This window comes from Parus major, chromosome 3 (assembly GCF_001522545.3).
Source record: "Parus major isolate Abel chromosome 3, Parus_major1.1, whole genome shotgun sequence".
NCBI classification, from domain to species: Eukaryota; Metazoa; Chordata; class Aves; order Passeriformes; family Paridae; genus Parus; species Parus major.
In genome coordinates this window covers 50,773,513-50,792,805 of record NC_031770.1, presented here as the reverse complement: position 1 = coordinate 50,792,805, position 19,293 = coordinate 50,773,513, and the positions used below count along the sequence as shown (strand labels likewise).

At 37.5% G+C, this 19,293-nt stretch overlaps 1 long non-coding RNA gene across 2 annotated transcripts; it reads left to right on the top strand.

The window, feature by feature from the left end:
- Window positions 1–670: 670 nt before the first annotated feature.
- On the top strand, window positions 671–13,094 carry LOC107201399. Of its 2 annotated transcripts, XR_004496390.1 has the most exons (5): window positions 671–936; window positions 1,143–1,218; window positions 1,493–1,582; window positions 10,104–10,143; window positions 10,235–13,094. It is a non-coding gene; the product is annotated as an uncharacterized LOC107201399 (long non-coding RNA). The 2 variants fall into 2 exon arrangements; XR_004496391.1 differs by lacking the exon at window positions 1,143–1,218.
- Window positions 13,095–19,293: the final 6,199 nt, after the last annotated feature.

Here is a 19,293-nt window from a genome sequence, read left to right as displayed (position 1 = left end):
AAGTATGCCTTCAGCCAGCTGTCTCCTTCCTTCTGTATTTAAAATGCAGCTTCCTACAGGAGCAGAGAAAGATCAGGAATCTGCATCTCACTTCATTTACCCTCAGACACGGAAATACAAGGCGATATTTTGAGAAGCAGCATGAAAAAAATCCATCACAAAAGATAAAAGACTATGGTTTCAAAACCCTCCTGTTTCCTCAGAGAGGGGGGGGGGCTTTGTGATGGAAGCTCTCAGTTGTTGAGGAGAAAGCACACAGCATGTACGTGTAAACATATCCCACATAGCCTGTGACGCACTGGTTCCCTTCTAAACATAGAGCATGTTATCAGCGCTGCTGTGCGTATCGGCAGCTGAGAGGCTGCTCAACACCCTGTTTATCTAATGGGCCATAATAGACAGAGCAGCCCAGCACAATAGACAGTGAGATGTGCAAGTATGTTATGAGCAAGTACAAGTCCTTTTTTCTCTTTCCCAAACGGGGAAAGGAGGGGGTGAGCGCATTACACAAGACAGATCACACGGCTGTCCAGCAGCCACTGAACCATAGCATAAAGGCCTTGTTTAGATAAATAATGACTCCTTTACTTTATTCTTAGAACTGGAAGTCTCTAGAACTGAAACATAATGTCCCATAACTGCTTCTGGCATCTGTTTTTCAGGGAGAGGATTGGCCCATTTATAAGGGGATCCATTTTCACAAAGGTTTGCACTGTTGCGGAGAGAATTCATCTCTTCCCTTCAATAGATCCCATCCACTTAAAAAGGGCAGCAAGGCAATGAACTAACAGTTTCAACACAGTGTTTTGGAAATTAACCAGGCAATCAAATCATGTGCCTTCCTCAAGCCTCTTCTAATCATCCTACAAAGCGTCCCAGGAAGAATATACCAAGTAAAGGAAAAACTAGCATCATCTGAACAGTTTGGATGTGAAGGTATTTCCTCCCCCATTGTTTTGGGAAGGGGGATGAGTATGGGGGGGATGAGTGTTATTACTATTTTGCTGGTTTTAACTTTATAATCAAGAACTCTTTCAGAATTCAGCTTAATGGTTTGCTCAGTTCTGGAAATTAGAATAATGAAGCTGACATACTTCCATGTACATGCAAAGGTTTAAGATTTCATTATAAACTATCTGAAGGTGTTCAGAGACGACTTCACTACTCCTAAGACAACCACAGCAGCCTGAAAGGAGATGCTTTCCCTCATCTCAGGAGGTGAATACAAGGAAGAAAGACCAGAGTAAATAATGATGCTTTACTCCTGAATCCTATCTCATTTTCTGCTGAGAAACTGCTTTAGTGAAACACCTGCACTGTGAATAGTTTATTCATCAATTTATTCCTTTTTTTGTAGTTGTGACTTACTAGAAAATGGCTTATGAACTCTCTTAAATCTATTATATATTTGACATTTATTCTAGTTCAAAAACCATGTTAGTCTGTGGTTAGTTGATAACATGATCATGACAGGCCTTACTATTCATTTCAGAGAGCATGCAAGTGCTGACTACATTCCGGAGGTACCTAACTTCACAACCAAGTGAAGCTCACTTCAATGTTTGACAAATTCACTCCATTGGTAAGGAGGCAGTGGATCCTACTCAAACACACATGCAACAGATGTGGGAGTGTGGAAGAGGGAGCAAGAGCAGGTGGAGAGGCAGGGAGAGCCTCCATGTGAGGTAACAACCAAGTAACAACTTGATGGCTGGAGGATTCTTTTGGAGAGTGGAGGAGAAGCCCAGGAAGCATGAATAAAAGCCTGGTTATGTGGGAATATGTCCAGATGAAGAGATAAGGATCAGTAGGATGACCTATTTTGAGTGTCTGGCTTTCTTTGCACTTCTGGGAAATTTATGACTGCAGAAAGTATGGAGGCAAAGAGTAGTTTAATTGACAGGCTAGCACTGATGGATGCGATATTCCAGGGAGACCTCTGCCTAGGCAGGAAAGTGAGCAAATCTTTAAACTGACTGCACAAGTGCTTCTATAATTTTTGGCTTGTTTTTCATCTTTATAATGCTGTAAATTTTAGAATGAACTTTAAAGGGTAACCACTAGACATTACTTGATCTACCTGCTTCACAGACAATTTAACTAAGACTCAGGAAAGCAAGAGGGTCTACTCCTGTTGTGAGAGGAAAGATTGGCAGGAGCATAACAAAGTGAAGGTCACATAGGAATTCTATTTTGAGTATTTTAGAAATAAAACCGCATAGTGACACCAAGCCATTCAGAAGAATGTAATTATCGACTCTGTTTTGGAGAATACTTGTGACAAACCAGTCAGTGTTGCAAGTGGTGGCCTCAGATAAGGAAAGAAGTCTGTAAAATTCAAGCTTCAGCAGAAACCCTAAGATGAGTCACATCTAGGGTTAAAACTGAAACAAAAGCCTACATTACATTAAGATTCTTCATTAAGATAAACAACAAAGACACACGCAAACATACATGCACACTAACAGAGTCACAGTTGCTATTGCCTCCTACTAGGAACAGTTCAGTCTTTTCCTGATGATTTTATATACCCACCCTCTGGGGATACAGCTGACTGCTAGCAATTACCCTTGATACACCAGCAGGTATTTCCTGAGGGGAAATGACTATCCTAATAGCTAGTGGCTGGTAAGCCTCCAGCTGACTGAGGCAGTTTTAACTCCTGATAAACTGGGTCCTGTCCATTCACCTTGTCACAAGTACTTTATTGCCTTCTTTGCAGAGAACTCAATGTTCCTAGAAAAATTTTAAATTTTTCAATTTACACCCATAATATTTTATGGGAGCAAAACTTTGCATCTCTCATTTCCACTTGCTTCTGGTTGCCAGGCAGTAGAGCAGAAATCTGGAACAGATCACAGCATGCCTCAGGTTCCCCAGATATCTCCACTACTTAGCAAACACAAGGGTGTGTAGGTCTCTGAGGATGAAGCATCACAACTGATGAGCAAGACTTTCCACAAGAGTGAGAGCAAGTAACAGAATCCACAGTCCTTCCCAGGGCTGCATTTTCAAAGGCAGGAGGGACAGAGTCCTTGCCTTTCTGCCACCCTGAGGTGCACGTAGCTGCCCCACTGCCAGCTTTGCCATGCTCCTGTGGCACAGCCTCCTCAGCACACACTGTACACCTACATCGGGAGCCTGCTATGCCCAGGAACAGCAGGAAAGACAAGGCTGGCCACGCTGTGTAGCTGTTCTCCTTCATCCTGGCAGCAAGGGGCAGATCCCACATGAATTGAGGTTCCCAGTGAAACCCAAGGTTAGCCTCTCACCCAGGAATTTAAATTACAAGATTGGTGCTCAGTGAGATTATTATCCACAATTGCAAATTTTAATCAATGGCAACAACAATATTTTAATAAAGGGAGAAGGGGAAACCAAGTAAAACAATATCCACTCCCTAAGCCATGAAGTATGACAATCTCACAGCCAGCTTTGCAAAGCTGCACCAGCCAGTTTCTTCCCCATTCCTGTGGTAACATTTCCTTCCCATTTTGAGACTTTCAAGTTTTCCCACATAATAAGATCAGTTCAAGCTAGTACTACTCTTCTGTCTTCCTCTTTCCCACCGGCTCTCTGGTTGTTGTGTCAGTTAACTGCTGAAGTTTCTGGTTTTTCTCCTCTAAATAAATACATCTAGCACTAAGAGAGCTATCAATCATCTTGCCTAAGCAAGACTCTTAAAGAGGTTTTCATATTTCACAAATTAGCAGGAGCCACTTTAATAGTATTTTCACTTCTAGCTCTCACATACTTACGGACTAAGCCATTGCCTTTCTCTAGTATCCTTACTCTGCCTGGGAATATTGAACAATAACAGTCGAATACACACTTTCTGACATTATTCCCAAAACAAACTATTTTACAACACATAAAATGTCTTTCCTTTTCTCAGAAGTGGTTCTCAGGCAGAACAAACTACATATATAAAGCTAAAGCAGCCACCTCTCACACCAGCCCTTTTGATCCCATCTATTCTCTTTGGCAGACACCGACAGGAATCCCCTCCAATGGGGACATATTCCTGGTGGGAGGGAGTGCATCACTTTTTAAGTCAGTCTTCTAGTTTTTCCAAGGTGTTGTCTGTGAAACAGTCAGACGTAAAACATCACTCATCTTAGTAGGGTATTGATAAATCCCATCGAGTTCAGTAAGTCTTCTGCTTCTCAAGTGCTTTGGCAGTTCTGGAAACTCCACTACTAAACTTCTCAGGGTGAATGCAACTCTAAAGAAAAGCTGCTCATCAGCTCAAACCCTGCTTTGGCATGTCTGGGTCAGCTTTGGAATTTGTAAAAATTAGATCCAACTCATTAACAAAAAAAAAAAAACCAAAATAAAAACTTCTTCCATTTATTCCCTCTCTTGATGAGATAAACAAGCCCTTAAGTCTCCTACTTAAAAACTTTTTCTCACTATAATATACATACACACATAAGTGAGCAGACATGTATGTATATACACATATAATGCACACATGAATATATAATAGGAGCATATCTAGAAAGCATGAATAAAACAAACCAAGTTCAAAGATTTTGAAAATTCACATCCACCTAGATACAGTTTGCAAGCCCAAGGCATTATGTATATGGCTTTTGGCACCCACTATTAGTTAGTAATAGTAGAATAAATTATTTAACAATAACTAGGGACTAAGTATGTTTTGTAGGATTTTGTTAGATTTTGCTTTTTACTTTAGATCAACTTTAGTCTGCTGCTAGCTGGATTTGTTTACTTTAAAATGTTTCTGAATGCTTTGATAGAGACAAGTGTTCTAATAATATTGCCAAATTTTTGCCAGATTGAAAATGTGCATAACTTATTTTTCTTCTAAGACTGCACAAGAACACTATGTTTCAGGTCTCAGTTTCCAAATCCTTCAAGTTCTCACTGATATATTTTTTAGAAAATTGTAGTTCCTACATGGACAAAGCACAGATCATGACCTTACTGTGAAAAATTTCGCTAGTTTGCACAACTTCCTTAGTATGTGGCTCTGAATAAATTGGTACTATATCCCTGCCTCCAACACAGTTTAGAACTGCAACTCTAATAAAGACATAGGCTCATACCAGAGTTTCCAAATATTTGCTCAAAAGGGAGCCAGAGAAGCAAAGTCTACAGCTAGGAAGTGCAATGCATTTTACAATTAGCCATCCTTATTTGGGAAAAGACTACCAGCTACTAAAAAAGACCAATCTTCAATGGGCTGCATGACTTGAGTGCAACATAAGGTTTCTACATGACTCAAATTGTCCATGTTTGTATTTCTGCGTCGGCATTAGAAGCACAGTTCAGCTCTCAGAACCTCACAAGCCAGAGCATAGAGGTGACCCAAGGGAGTGCATGACAGGAAAGGAAACCAAAGAAAATGGCTGAGGTCAATAGGCAAAGCTGTGGCAACTTTTTGAGTTGCTTTAAGTAGAAGAATATAGATACAGAAAAACATTTGACTTTGGAGAGAGTAGGATGAAAACCAAGGTATGCTTTTGTACTTACTGCAGTTTTGACCACACTGGTCATTCCCTTTGGGCCATTTCTTGCTGAAAAAGGAGATTCCTGTGACTAGGCAAGTTTTTGAGGAGAACAATTTCAATTCCCAAGTCATATCTCCACACTCCTTGGTTTGGCTTGACAGCAGTGTAGATCTTCCCTAGCCACCCAGGAAGAATTTTCCTTCATGATTCCAGGTAATCAGTTTTTTTGCTCTCTTCTTGCAGCATCAACCCAGTGCTGTGCTGGAAAGTAGTGAGCCAGTCTAACATTTTTTCTAAAGTTCTGTGCAAAGGCTGTGGGATGCACACTAAGCTTACCAGATTGATTTAACATGAATATTTATAGGACATTTAGATTATACTCAGGTTAATGTCTGGAAGTAGACCCCAGCTGTATTTTCTAAAAGTGCCAGCAAACATTTCTCATTGGTCTCCAAGAGTAACCTGAAGAGAGGAAAAGAAAAAACAACACCAACAAAAAAACCCAACCAAGAACTAAGGCAACCTCTGCACTCTTCATTCATAATTAAAGTCTTCCTGATTTAACTTTAGACTGGATTTATGTTGTCCGCCCCTAAGACCTGCACTGAAGGAAACCTCTTTGGACTGTTGTAGTGCCTCTAACCACCTCTAATAAAACTTTAGACTTCAGAAAAATTATTCCTCATAGAATTCAATTGTTAGTATCCATGAGGCATGTGTTAGCCTTTTACACGAAGCTAAGCAGAAATATGATGATACTTTTACAAAGGGGAGGAATTGCACTCTCAGGAAAAAGCAGCTGATGTCTGACCATGGTAATTTAAACATCGTTCTGGTGTTTTGGGCAACCATCTATCAAAACACAACTAACATATACCATAATTAGAAACAAGACAATGAGAGAGAGAAGGTAATACTTAATGAAAATGAAAACATATGATGGAGATTGATCTCTGAAGAGAGAAGGAAGGGATTTTAAATAATCTGTGTTTGTGTACACAGAAAACAAAAGAATTAAAAACACGATTACTGGCAGCAGAAAGAGTAAATATCAAAAGATCTGTAACAGACAGGCTTGGTCAGAAGAAAAGTGGCTAATGTCCACATGCAGCTGGCATTCAGCAGTGAGTGCAAGTGATACATCTATTATAATCGGCAGACAACCAAATGAATATAAATTGTAGAGGGGGAGAGGAAATAAAGAGGAAAAAGAAGAAAAGTGGTTTGCTTTTGTTGCAAACCGTGACACTAAGCAAATAATGGAAAAAGAAGATAATTTCTTAAGAGACAGAGCAAAGACTGAGAGAAATCTTAGTAACATGAATTAAAAGTTTAAAAAGACACAAATGTAAAATTAAGTCTGCACAGTTATTCCTTGAAAAGAAAGGGATTACCATCATCAGAATTCCACAACTTCTTTCAACTTTATCCCTCTCTGTGAGGTTAGAGTTTTTAAGCTGCAATGCATTTCTTAATGACTGGATCATATTCTAAAGTTCAGAGTTACACATAGCACAGGAAATATTTATTTCTCCAACAGTCTAAGGTTCACTGCCTCTTAGTGAAGACTTTTTATGTCAAATGACACCTTTCAAATCTCCTTCTAAATGAAATGCAAAAACAGCAAAAGGGAAACAAAAGAGAATGGAATTTTTCTCTGACTTGTTCAGAAATGGTCCATCTTTTATGTTCAACTTTTAAATAATAACATAAAAATCATACTGGGACAGAAACTACACCAAAAAAATTCAAGGCAAGGCCCATTTCAGAAAGGTATTACTATTTTATAATAGTGGTGAGACCATAATAACAAGAACTACAACTGGAACTAGTTATTACTAACTACTTTGTCTGAAAAAATAAAGATTTGAGTTTCCTAAGTACAGGCAAAAGTAGTATCTATTTCTGGACGTGGCAAAAGATAACAATTTCCCAGTACCATTGGAAAGAAAAGACCAATGAAGAAGCCATATTGAATTTAACCTTCTTTTGAACACAACCTGGCTCTGATATGACAGATTGTTAAGTCAAACCTGCCCCCCAGGTTGGAAAATCTCATTTATTTCTGCCCAAGCATAAGTCAGGACAAGGATCCCCAACCAGTTACAGGCTTTAGGCTGCTCTGAGTAGTGGTTCCATACTATTTCTTCCCTCCTACTGCCTCCTCCAACCCCCACCCCAAGGATGCTCATGTAATGAGGTAACTTCATCCTTCACCTTGTTTTCTTCATTCAGAGAAAATATCAGTTTCTCAGATAGAAAAGTTCTCACTTTCCTTTATTTTTCTTCTCTTTTTCCTTCTCTTTCTCTCTTTATTCCTCCCCCTGCACCTTTTTTCATATCCTTTGTTGCTGCTGTGGCATTTTGCTAGCTGACCTTAAATAAACTTCTGATTCCCATGACCCACTACATGACCAAAAGTGCAAGGAATATTAAATTATTTTCCACGATATAAGCATATTATAAATAATATTTTCTTTTCATAGGATCTACCACCACAAAAAGAAAAAAAGAAAAAGGAAAAAAAAAAAAGACAGGAAATCTAGCAGGAGACCTAGAAATGCCAGTAGGGACTCCTGGGAAAGGACAAAGCTGTTGGCCCAAATTGAAAAGAGTGGTCCATAGATCAGACACTTGTAGCCAGGCTTTGTCCCCTCCAGACAGTCATCCTAACTACAATCATCCAAGAATTTCAAGAGCCCATTCCACAGTACTCAGTTCTACAAAGTCCCAAGGGTCCAGAAACACTAAGGAATGAACATGAACGCATGGCGTAATTAGAGGAGGAAAATGTGTTACTCTTCCTCTGCACCGGAATGAAAGAGGTCATTCATTACAGAGGAAAGATTTACAAAGTGTAACAGCACAAAGCCACATCCAACAACTTCATCTCTCCTTATGAACAATAGTTGAATGATTTTCTAAACATTTTTCAAACCATCACATTCCTTTTTCAATCGTTATCTTCTATTAATATCATTATCTTTGGCTTCATTCTTTCCCCATTAATTTTAAAATTATCTTTCCTTCTTTCTTTTTTTTTAAATATATAACCAACCCTCCTGCAAGAACTATCAGTGATTTTCATCCTTTAGCCAGCTGAAGCTCTGAGAATACCATTCAAATATTTTGCTTTCCCAGAACTAAAAGCTTGAGAACTCAATGATATTGTGATAGACAAATCATTTAAAATGAAAATAATAGTGCACCCAGAGCTTTTTGTTATGCCTAAATGAATCAGAACCAAGCTTTCACTCTTGAAACTGTGCAGGGAGTAATTCCTTCTTTATACATGTTCACATTACCTCTTAACATGCTTAGTGACACAAGACAAATGCTCCACAGGAACATCTAGAGTCAAGGGCTGTATCTTTCCAAGAAAAAGGGGTAAAATATGACTGAATTCTCATTAAATACTTTTGAATTTGTCTCAGGATATTTGTAGCTTTCCATACATATGAACAGCCAATATTTGGATACATTTCAGCTGTAAACCCAAACCTTTGATTAGATAATTTAGTATATCAAATTGGTTTAAGTCCATCCATGACCAAACCAGAATTCTCCTTATTCTACTCGATTTGTAAATCTTGTCCATCATTAAAGATGGCACATTAACATGATGTTTCATGAAGCATATCAGAAATCTTACATCTGCAACATCAGAGCAGAGAGAAGCACAGTGCAACATTATCACAGCTACACCTGATAAATAAGACGCACATAAGAGATGGATTTTTTTTTTAAAAAAAAAGTAGTGATAAACTAATGCATGAAATCAAACACAATATATTATCTTTTTTATTAAAGGATATTTGAACTAAGTAAATTTGGTATACTAAGAAAATAAATCTGTCACAGTGCACTCTGCAGTTTTTTGAAATTTACATAATTGATACACAATATGAAAGGAAAAGTGCAAGTGAAATTATGTATGCAGGTAGTATACCTGGTGCAAGTTGTACTGTATCATAATATATTAATATAATAAAACATCCAGAGCATAATGAATAAACAACATTCAGATGGTTGCATTAAGTGTCTGGATCCACCATGTTTCCAGTTCACTCTGCTAAGCCCATGTGTGCTCTGACTAAAATTACAAGTTGTCTTGGAAAATAATTGAAATTCATGCTATTATTTCAGTTGCAAGTGTGAATTTTAGAGCAAGGAAATTCATAGAGATAGAAAGAATCGCTGTTGAAATAATTAATAAGAATTTGAACAATTCAGATTCTCAGCATAAGTATGATGATATTGGAATGTGGTTAATTTTTTTCGTGGAGAAGCCATCTAATTTAATTAGGTCTTGCAGTCCTTGGACTGCTCTTTTAGATGTAAAAAGGAGCACCCTGTGTTGGTATTTTCTACAGTTTATAAAATTGATTACAGTGCAGAAAGAACCTCCCAAACACCTGGGCCAAACTGGAAACAAGAGCAATTACATTTTAAAACTAGCAAAGAAGCCAAAGGAATAGTTTCCCCAGTTATGTACTTAAGTGCACAGAGCTAGATGGGGGAGCATGTGCCTTCATATGTGTATCTGTCACTGACACAATTCAATCAAGGAAGCAGTAAACTTGTCCCATGTGTTTTCTCTGTTAATTGCTTTCTTCCATTGTTCAGATTCCAGAGGACACTGGTCTTTACTCCCAGTAAATACAAGGTATGTCAGAGGGCTTACCAAAACAAGTCTTTTTTTAAACGGTCCTTTCAGCAACTTGTGAAATTCCTCACCTTCATCTTTCATTCCCCAGGGAGCAGGCTCTGAGGAAGTGGACTGGCACCAACAAATCAGCACCAACAAATCGGCTGCTTTGAAATTACAGACCGTTTAACCCAGAAAACTTGAAAGACGTAATCTTTTCTTCTACTGACCTTGCGGTTCCCCCACATGAGCCTACCACCATTGTATCTGCAGCTACAGATTTTGGCTGTCACTTCCTCCTATATTTTTAACAGATGGGTTCATTCGCTAGTATGCCTTTTTTTCATGCCTGCTTTTAATTTTACTCTTTCCCCATCCTCAAAGCACCAACTTTATATGAAATGTTTTCCCCCTCAGACACGTCACCCTCCACAGCCCTGCGGAGGCCAAGGAGGCTGAGACCTCACTCTACCACCATGAGGAGCGTGTCAGCTGCTCTGCACCAGGGAAGGAAGAGCCCTCTGTGAAATACAAAAAATCCTTCCCAGGGGACAGTTACAAGAACAATCCATTGATTTGGTTTTATATTCACAAAAGTGTCAGCTGTTATTTTTTAAGATTTAAATATCTTTCCAAATGATTGACAAATTAAATGCACCTCGCTGAATAGGAGGGCCACCCTAACATTCAAAGTACAGGATTTTACTTGCAGGTAGAGAAAAACAAATATCGAGGTTTATAAAATCTTCATTAACTACGTACTTTCAGGAGAGCCAAAGAAGTAAAACTTGGGCAGCTATTAGCAATCTGACAAGACGCTGTTTATTTAGGTCAGGTCTTCAGAGTGTCTGTTAGCCCTGTAATGATTTGTTAATATCTGTAATTTTCCTTAAGGCTAAACAAATGAGGAAGCCATCTTGTTTTCCACCTCATTGGACCTAGCATGCTCCAGCAGATTGCCATGGCAACCAGAGCGAGTGTGCCCGATGTGAAGGGAACGGTCTAGGCCTCATTTCCTAAAAGCATGTTCCTACTGAGGTTGACTCACCAATTAAAAGACTTTTCTGTCCTCTGGGGTTTCAGGGATGTAAATAGAGATGTGAAGCCTGGCTGATCAGCTGCTTTACCTGAGCTAGCTACTCTTACCAATTGCCTAAATATAGAACAAATATCCAGCAAATAGGGAAAGAAGTATTTCTGGAATTTCATCAAGGACTGTATTAATCCTAAAAATAAATAAACAAATAAATAATTTAAAAAAACAAACAACAAAACAAAACAAAAAAAATGGTTGTTTTGAAGAGTGCATTGAGACAGTTCTTGTGATTTTGTGATTACTGAGTAAACAGCTTGAACAAGGGGGTGTTCTCCAAACCTTGGAAGATGCTCATAGTGCATCTTTTACAACATCAACAATAACATGTTTTGTCATCAGCCCTCTGTCAGTGTGTCTGAGTCACACACATTTGGTATAAGTGAGGATTAATTATAGATCTAATAAAAAAAAAAAAAAAAGATGTGAGACTGTGGGATGACTGTTCCAACATAGCTTTTAGGCGTCATTCATTTTCTTATGATCAGCTGCTCACAAGTAGCTTTTATTAAACAGAAGAAAATTTTATAAAGAGTGGAAAGCTTTACAGTACCATCAATTAATGAATTCTCTCATCATGATATCAGTTTGCTTAGAACAAAATTGTGGCTGCCGCTGATTCAAACAAAAAAAAATTCTATAATAGTTTTTCCTATTTTGCTATATTGAGACTGATTTAGAAAAGAAGATAGAATAAATTGAGAAATATGATAGAACTGCAAATATTAACAATAAAATAACACTTTGGTCCAAGTGAAATAATTGATTTAGTAGGTTGTCATTGTCAAAATGTAGATCAAGTACTGAAAGAAAGAGTAACACTACACATTGGACTCGGTATAAGATCTGACTTAACATATTTACCGTTGATCATGTAATCATCTTACTGGAAAACATCCATCACAAAACTCCAAAGGCTTTCAAACCCTTCAGAGATGTGGCTAGAACAGCCATCAGAGGCAGAACACTAATGAAAAACATCTCTATATAGTGCTATCCTGTTTGGATAAACACTGAACACATAATAGTTTTCAGTCAAGAGTTTCTGAACAGCAGTAAAACCAAAATCACCTTTGTAGTATCCTGTTCTCACTGAGCAAAGAAAAACCCATCATTATGCATATTTAGTATATGCAGGGCATGTCCTTCTGTGTGAGATCAGTATAAGACATTGGGTGAAGTAGACAACATACAGACTTACATTTTCTACTGTACTCCAAATGAGAGACACACAGGACAAAGGTAGAGCTGTCTACAGGACCAAGCCCTTATCTATAAAAGTCCCTGTTAAATTTTTTTTCCAAACGTATCTGCTGCCAGTTTCCTTTAGACTCTCAGATGGTTTTGAGTCCTGTTTAAATACCTAGATACTTTACTGACTTGCTTCCACATCACAGTAAGTATACTCAGAACCCCAATTCAGAAAAATAAGTTCTTCTAAACTAACAATGTTAACACCCACTCTATTACCCTCCCTAGACCATCATTCAAAATATAATTCTGTGCACTCAATCGAATAAATGTAATTCCCTGTTATTGAATCTAACTAGCTAAATATATTTTGTTTGAGAGTTATCTTGTAGATAAACTCAGTAACCGCCTGCCTTGGACAATCAACAGAAAATTGTGGCTATGGTTTTAGCTCACTAACTAATCGGCATTACCTCTAACAGTTTCCTAGACACAGCGCTGTCCAATTTGACAGAGCTCGTTTGTTTTCAATTCTTGAGGAAAAAAAGTGTTGATATAAAAAAAATTCTTGAAAAGACAAAATAAAAATTCAATTTGCATGTACCTCTGCATACTGGAACTTCTAAGACTTCTTGCCTTAAAGAAAAATGCCATATTTTAAGAATTATTTTAAAATACTGCATTTTAAAATGGATAGAAACAATATAGGAAATATATAGCACCACATAAAAGTGATCAATTCTGACTGGTAATATTAAGCTCAGTTGTGGTTGACTCACTCTCAAGAAAGATAAAGCAGAGACTGATGAATTTCAGAGTAGAAATCAAGGTAATGTGGGATTTATATTGAATGAGAGATTTACCCAGACAGAACAAGAGTAACAGGAGACTTGATGGAGGTATACAAAATTGCTACTAGTATAGTAATAAACTGATCAATCTCTCCTTTTATTAAACTTGTCCCATCATATAACAGCATAGGATTGCAAATTAAAAGGCAATAAATTCTGATTAGAAAGAGAAGTATTTACTTACGAGAGACATAGCACTGCACAAGGTCATTAAGTGAAATACTATGGATAGAGTTGAAAAAGAAGGCTAATGTTACAACCATTAATACCTTTTGTGGACATGAAATTCATCATAAATTAGTATTAAACCTTATGTCATGAGCTTTATAGAAAATGCAATTTTTCCTTACATAGTTCTACTTGTCTACTGCCTTGGTTCTCTGACAGGGATTTTACCTCTCTGTAGCATCTACTGTCAGCTACTGCCAGCTTATTCTTTATAGATTTTAATTTTGTTTCACTGCCTACTGGTTGTAATTATCTCAGATGTATGAAAATAACATTTTATCAACTGCTTTTTATCCTTTTCCATTTGGCAAACACTGGTTTCTTGTGTGTGTTTTGAGCCAAACTGAAATCAACACATCTGTTTCAGTTTAATATCTACAGTTTATATAACAAGACCTATGCAGTAATATGCTGTCTTTACAGTGGTGTTTCCTAACCAGTGAAACCAGGCCAAAACACCTATGGCACTTTAGAATTTTCCTGATTATAGGAAATCAAGGCCTTGATAATATATCTCTGCTCAAAGATACCTTTAGTCATGCCAAACAATCTTTTTGTTTCTGCCAGCATTATCAATTGCTCAGGAAATAGTGTGCTTAGTTAATTATTGCTTTGGAGTCAGCAGATGGGGTACAAATAATCTCAGTTCAAGAGTTGCAGAAGTAATGGAAATTGTTTTCTTTTACAAATTCCCAGTGGTGAAGTATGCAATTTAAATAAGAAGGATTGGGTACTGCTTTTGGCACCCTGTGATATCATGAATAGTTGCCACTGAAACCAAGAATCCTTCAAGTGACATCCATTTGCAAACCTGCCTGAGGACACATGTGTTGAATTTGCTTTGAAGAGATGCAACAAAGCACAAAATTCCAGTCTGTTTTCAAATAATCAGCCCATAGTGATAAGAGTATTTGGATCCAAATACAAATTGTCATCAGTTTTTAGATGTTTCATCACTGGCTTGAAGTTAAACTAATACCACAATAAATAAACACAAAGGAAAACTTCAGATTATAGTACCCTTATGTCAGAAGCCCAGGGGTATCCACAGGTTTTGTCCTGGTGAAGCCTGCCACTATCACCAGCCCGATCTTGTTCAGACCTTGTGGGACAGTACCTACTGATGACCAGCCTGCCCCTGTGAAGGTCACTTTTGACTCCTGACTTGAACGGAACATGTTCTTGCTGCTCCCTGACATGTCTTTCTAAAAATTTAACCATGGAGTTTATTACAGCAGTGATTTTCACTTGAGTGAAAATTTCTCTAGCCTTCACTTCTGTGTTTTTACTTTGAGGCCGAACACCCACCTGACATCTTCCAGTGTGGTTTTAATCTTCGCACCAGTTTGTTTGCAAAGATAGCACATCTTTGCTATTCTGAGTAGTGGTACCCACCAACAGAAAACATTTATGACAATGGTCAGTTGAAAAATAGTCCCCACAGTAAATTTCCAAAGACAATCCAAAAGTACAGATCTTTTTCTACAACCAACCCAAAATTACTCTTTCTGAAAACCCTTTTCAATTGGTTCCTGAGACCGCGACAGGCAGCACAGAAAACAAAGTGAGAACCCCTTAACTTTAAATAGGTTCTTCGCTCAAACTCTATATTCACCCTTCCATGCAGCTCCAGAGGAGTTTAAATTGTTTTTGTATTAACTGGATAAAAATATAGCTTCTGCTCTTTCTGCTGAACCTGTCTCGCTGTTGAGAAAAAAACTTCAAAACAAATAGGTTGGAAAGAAAATATAGAAGAAAAAGGTTTTATTCTACAACTTAGCAACCAGAAATTTCAATCAAACAGTTCTGGCTTTTGGACTATTCTTCAATAATAGTTTATGATGTCTATCAAGCAACTGTTTAACACAAAATATTCAAAAAGTATTTGAAAATAAGACCGGTTTCCTTCTTATGTCTCTTACAACTCAGACAAAAAAAAACGTTTTAATGATACATTCAATGGATCAAAAACCATTTGTTTAGTGGTTTCACCTCTTATGGGATTTCTTTGTCAGAGAAGTGTTAATCTCTCGTTGTGGTCATACCACAAAGATGGTACAGCTATAACTTAAGGAGATACATAGCAATGGTAAGGTATCTACATTCACTTCATGATAATTATATCCTCTGGGCCTGCTCAAGGCAAAAGGCTACCTCACTATAACTAAAGGTCTTCAGATTCATCGGGTTCAGATCAAACTCTCAGTTGTCCACTTAAGTGATCAAGAATAACTCAGATTTTAGTTGTGGAATTGTAAAGAGAAAACTTAAGACCACTACCTTTCTAAATTCCTAGAATTGGATTGCTACACTTAGCTGTCAGAGGTCATTATTCACTCAGAAGTTTTATGCTATGTTCAGTCTGCATAACTTCAGCTGTACTTTTCCCAGTCCTATATTAGGAGTTGCAAGTTCAAAGGACTCTGAGTCAACAGCATGTTGCCTCCTATTTCACCACAACATTTTCAAAAACTTACCCTTTCAATTCAATATAAAGATGGCATTTTTCTACAGTCAATTTCCAAAGTAATGGATTTCCAGAATTAATGCTATGAACTATAGCAAATTTTGGAGCTATTTGATATTGTCTCTGTACAGTACAGAAACCTATATTTCCCTCTTTTACCAAGTTTCTCATTCTCTACCGAGGCAGCAAGTACTGTTCTCATGTTTTAGAATTGTGAGAGGTAAAATTGGGCAATAAATCCTCACATGCTGATATCTTATGTTTTAGCAGAGGAACAATTTATATTGAATAATAAGCAAAACAATTTTCAGTTGGATGACTGACAAAAGAAATCATTGTTCATTCTTGCACAATGAACCATGAAAACCAAGTCGAGGTAAGAATGAAAATAGAGTTGGTAATTTCATGCTGCAGGCAAAGCACTGGGGACTTGGAAACTATCTGAGCTCATTGTCACTAGATTTCATCAAAACTCAAGAGGTTGCTCTCATGGGGAGTTTATCTGTACATTTTTTCTTTATTTGAGTCCACACAGTTTCAACTTTACCCTTTTCAGTCTCACTGAGAGCTTCAGATCCAAATTATTTCAAAATCTCAGAGCAAACTTCACTTGAAATCATTCTTCTTATGGAACTCACCTAGAATTAGGAGTTTTTTCCACCCAAGATCATGGAGAAAATCATACAGAAAACTGATCTTAAAAGGTACAATGTGTTAAAATGAGGCATGTCTCAACAAGCATATATTAATCTAGTTTTACTTTTATGGAAGATAAATGTGGGAATTGGGCAAACAGCAAGAAGTCTTTTCTATTTCATATAGTTAGTACTTCTGACAAAGCAATTGTCATTTAAAACAGGATATGATTGAGAAGCTCTTAACACTTGCATAATGTCCTAGAGGTTGCTCATGGGAAATATGAAATTGTGATCAATTCTGTTTGAGGTTCTACATAAATCATTGATGCTTAAGGTCTTAGATACAGCTAGTTAAATAATGGCAAGGAAAAAGTGTCAATTTGCTAATCAGGAAGACTTGTAAAAGTACATTACCTGTTAGATCTACTAAAAAGGACAAGAAGAACAAAGTGCAAGTCGTCCTTATTCCATTATTAAATATAAACACCTGCTGACAGATAGCTTGAATGCTGTGTAACATGTTGGGCCCCTTGTCCAAATACAAGAACTGGAAAATTTCAAGGAAGAACAATATGGGAGATTAAATGTGTTGAATAGTTTTTTATGCAGAACAGATAATCAGACTAAGGTTTTCAGCTTGAAAAAAACCTATGCCCAAGGAAGGATGTGACAGAAGTCTATGAAATCAATAGCATAAAAGGGTGAATAGGAACTGATTGTATTTTGGTTTTCTCTCAATGCAAGAACTCTTGCTAGACAAAAACAAGCTATATAAACAACACAAAAAATTCCATGTAATCCCAGTTCAACTACCTACATTAATATTCTGCAGTGCCACTATTTCTTTTCAAAAGTACACAATTGTCTGAAAATCTATCCAGTAAGTTCAGCTACACAAATATTGTCAGGTCCTTTCTGAGCCTTAGGACAGCTTGAATTAGGTGAACACCCACACTATGGAAGTGGGAAATGTATACAATTCATTTGGAATGGGGTTCAGCTTCAGTTCTCAGTTATGGCTTTAATTGCTTGCATTTCCTACTTCCATGATGTTTCTGTAGTGTGGAAGTGAAAACTGTTTTTCAGACCACCTTAAAACAGGTTTTTCCAGCATTTCTTTTGGCAGACCTCATACCTATTATGACCTTCTTGTAAAATTGGGTACTAAATTAGAAATAAACATTTTAGGAAGTTTTTTGTGTCCACTTGGGATCTGAAATTGACCCTTTGGAAATCTACCCTTGTCCTCTGCTGCTCATCAGTGGGATGCAGTCCTGTTGACACTGTCTGATGACAATTAATATGCATCCCTGTATATTTGACCAAAGACTCTACTCTGTTACCAATACCATGAAAAATATTATGCTGACAATCTTTGCAGTAAAGCTTGATAATCAAAACAGCATAGTTGAAAACACATAACAAAGATACAACTGGAGGTGATACAACTGCAACAGATATGTCTGTTTAGAATTAGGGAACATCAAATGATAAGCTGTGGTGGTATGTTGAAAATTAATGAAAGGAGATATTCTTCTCCAGAAGAACAGTTAAATCACTTATTGACACAGCACATCATGGATGCCAAAACAGTTTCCCAAAAGTATTTAATAGAGTAATCAAAGGACAAGACATCGATACCCATTAAGAACAGAGAAAATTTCCATCATCAGGGAAATACATGAACTGCAGACGCTAGAAATTCATTAACTATTACTACTATGATTACATTTACTATAGTATTGCAAATCACTTATCCAAAACTGTTACCCATTTTTGGCCACCTTCAGATAGCATCTTAGGTGGTTCTTTGGTTCAACCCACTGTGCCTATACTTATGCTCTGCCCTGATACCTTCAACATTAAATTGGGCTGTCACATGCAGACATGTCCTCAGCTTCTATCTTTACTAATCAGTAATTTGTTGACAGAAAGACTGACAAGTGTGTAGCTATTTGCTTGTTGAAACCTGTGATAGGTTATGTCCCACAGTGTCCCACTATTATTTCCAAATTAGAGCACTTCCAGAACACAGCTGGAATTCTGTGCTTTGCAATAACTCTGAAATCTCTTTGCGCACTTGGTCAGGCTCGATTCATTACAGACAACTAATCCCTCTGAGTAGACTGGCTTGCCTATCTAAGCTTTTGTGATGCTGTGGTTTGTCTTAGCCAATATGTTAACAAGAATATTATTAATAATTCCTATTGTTATTACTGTTGTCTAAAGTTTGTGTGGTCCTCTGGCCTCCATGTATATGCTCTGTCATCTGCTCTTTTATTCATCCCATGACACTTCTATGAATTGTCTGGCTCCCTGCCTGTAATCTTGTAATATTTAATGTATTAGCCAAATATCTTCAATTTGTTTCATCATTTTCTGACAACCCATGACCCAGTGCAGGGACAGCAGGTACCTATTTCTCTTTCCATGTTTTAAGGGAGTGCTACTGCAACTATTTTACCTGGACACAGGGAATCACTTGGATCACATCTTGCTGCAAGCCCATGCCAAGCTGAAAAGCAGAGGTTCGTGTAATCAAGGTTTTGAAGTTTTGAACAGTATGTTGAAAATAACTTGCAGGTTTGGGTTACATTTACAATACTATGTGAAATATGCATTCACTAGAAACGTTGCTGGGATACAAAGAGGAAAACGGAGAGCAGAGGTGGGTAAGCAAACCAATAATACTAACACAAA